Below are 3,101 nucleotides of genomic sequence, written 5' to 3' on the forward strand. Positions count from 1 at the left end.
ACGTCCGTAGCTACCCTGCTGTACCAGGCCTTTCATGTACGCATTGCTCAAGCGCTTGAGACCGCACAAGACCTTTTCATGCTCCTCACTCAGGTCCGCCACGTCTACACGGTCGTCTAGCTCAAGCTCAGGGACTTCGGCATGCTCCTGCAGACAGGAGATCTTCCTTTTCTCACCGGTACACTTGGGCTTTTCAGATGCGGGCCACAGTGTTTCGAATAGGTAACTGACTGTTTTTGCCTTGACACAGCGTGTGTCCACATCGCGACACAATTCACTCAGTCGGTCCCCTTTGCTCGAGAACCTAGACAGAAAGGTGACGTACAGAGATCCTCTGATCCCGGCCGAGTACAGGTACCTAGCTACGTTTAGCTTTAGCTTGACTCTCCCCTTGGCTTCATCGTGTTTATCCAGACTGGCTTCAAAGGTCTTGTGTTGTTCTAGCGTCTCTGGTAGCAGGTGTTCGTCCCTGGCAGCGATGTCACACAGAACTCGGAACCTATCCTCGCTTGAAGAACGCTCCCCAAACGGCAGTTCCGGTGCATGTTTCTCGGGAATAGCAAACAGCAGGTCGCCGAATCTCGACGTGTGCATGTCTCGACCCTCCCGGTAGCTCTTGTTGTCCATCCTCATGGTAATCCCTTCCCGTCCACAAGCCGTAAGCACGGCCACTACATCGGAATCTCCACTGCACACGGTCACGCTGCCCGTGAGGACATTGGACAACTCCACGAGCAGCGTGTCAGCCTCTGTGCTCCTACACTGCAGACACGCGTCCCGCAGCAATGACACTTGTGAACTTGCGGGGTCCGCGAAGCTCGCCACGAAAACGCCCTCGAGACCATGGGGACGTTCTATCTCTCCGTAACTGGGATAGACGTTGCAGAGCTCACACTTGGTAGGTGTCGGATCACTGAGCATGTTCAGCGACACGCCGTCATCCTCCGTGTACTTGTACTCATGGAATGACACAAGGTTTTCAACAGAGGTTCCCTCACCCTCTCCCTTGGCCCCGGTCACTAGAAACAACTTGTTTTTCATACCCATATCGGCCAACAGTTTCATCATTGTGTATTCTATGGCGCATAGATTGCGCATACAGAACTCCATGTGAGGCGCAGGCGTGCGGCTGAGTCTCAACTCCCTCACGGCTGGCTTCTGAGCCCTAGTTCCATCTTTGACGAGTACAACACACAGACTGCCCTCATTCTCCTCGATGTAGCACAACGCCAGCATTCTGGCCATGTTCAGTATGGACCCCTGCGCATCATCCTCGATGTAGTCACTCTCCTTGACTTTGTGTATTACTATGAGATGGTCTATCAGAGTCCAATCCTGTGGCTGACTCGGGCGCTCGATCAATTTGAACGGGGCTAGGTGAGGGTTTGCGAGCATTGCGTGGATAGCATTGTGTCTCAAACCCATGTTGGTCAAACTGGTGGAGTAGGAGCCTATTGGAGCACTGGGTCCGAGACAGTACACGGTCTTGAGATCGGTCTGACTTGGGCACAGCTTATCCAACCAAAGACCGTGTAGGACTCACAGTCTGACCACTGAGGAGAACTATATATATATATGTGTGTGTGTGTGTGTGTGTGTGTGTGTGTTTGTACAACTGCAGCGACCTTGCGACCGAAACAGTGACAGGTAGATGTGATGCGCATCCATGAAACTTTCCATGTCCTCCGTCAAAGAGAGTCTATGTAGACCACGGTCGTTTTAATCGTCGTCGGAATCATCTTCATTCTGACGGGCCAGGCCGCGAGCGGCGATCCTCTTCTTGTCGTCATTGAAAAGCTTGTTCCTGTAACTCAACTCTGTCTCGTCTAACCGGGAGGTCTCGCTCCGCTCTGCAGAGGCCAGACGAGTCTCGACTCTCATGTTCACACACGTAGGGGTGAGACAATTAAGCACCTGCGGGCAGAAACTTTTCAGCCACGGGAACTTGTTGCGTAGAGAATTAGAAATCGTGGGTCGTGAGCAACTCCTTATGGTGACCTGGTTGGTCCCGGGTCTGACGATCACCAGGTAAGCCGCGGACCGCTCCGCCATGCTCGGGTACGTGAGCGAGAACATCAACCATGTCAGCCACAGCTGTGTGTTGTATCGCCACAAGGTGACCTGATCCAGTGTGTCGTTGTTCCTGGTCTTGAGCTCGAGCAGCACCACGTTGTCCCTTACGGTGTCGTGGGCAACTAGGTCCACTTCAGTGTAGAAGCCCCACGTGTCAGCTATGGACATGCACCGCGTACAGCCGTTGTGGTACGTGTATGCTCCGGGTATGCTACTGCTGCTGCTGCTGCTAAACCTGTCGGGCCTGGGCACCCCGGCGACCTTGAGGCCCGCGCATATCGGAGTCAGGCACAGAGCTTTGAGCTGCGTGAGAATGAGGCGAGACACCGGACCCACGTCACGTATTTTCTTCTTTTCGTTGAACACGTCCTTGCACTGAGCGTCTACCACAGTGCCTATAACGGAGGACATGTGGGTCTTGTCCCACAGGAGCCTACACGCTTCAGGAGTGAGCGCTTTTGACCTCAACAGTTGCAACAGCGCTTCCTTGAGTGCCAACCCGTGGGACTCGTTGGGCACATTCAGGTTTCTCACGTACTCTGGCACCCACTCGAGCGAACTGTCCGGCTTGGCGTTCAGGTCCCTAACGACCCTGGTGAACATGTCCATGGTTATCATGTTGTGTCTGCGCGCTCGCTTCCTGTACAGCTTGATAGACTCGAGAGTCTTGGTGATGCCCTGAACCTTGTACCAACGGTGGTCCGCGGTAGACTTTGCGCACAGGGTGCCATGTGAGCCCGAGAACTCGATCGCGGGGTCATTGAGCTTCATTGTACTAAAGTGCTAGGATCGTCGGCTCACTGGTATAGCCGCGGCGGGAGGAACCGCACTGCGAGTAAGTACCAACAAACCCACAAGAGGGGCAAGGATCCTCTCTGAGCTATGCATCGGAATAGGAACCCGATGAGCATCGAGACTCTGGTAGCCCATACCAAGAAAGTCCCGGCCCTACTGAACGGAGCCGCTGTCCACTTTAAGGGTAAGCTGGGAGCAGCGATAGCCGTCATCACCTCTCTCATCGTGGGCTT

This window comes from Sander lucioperca, chromosome 8 (assembly GCF_008315115.2).
Source record: "Sander lucioperca isolate FBNREF2018 chromosome 8, SLUC_FBN_1.2, whole genome shotgun sequence".
NCBI classification, from domain to species: Eukaryota; Metazoa; Chordata; class Actinopteri; order Perciformes; family Percidae; genus Sander; species Sander lucioperca.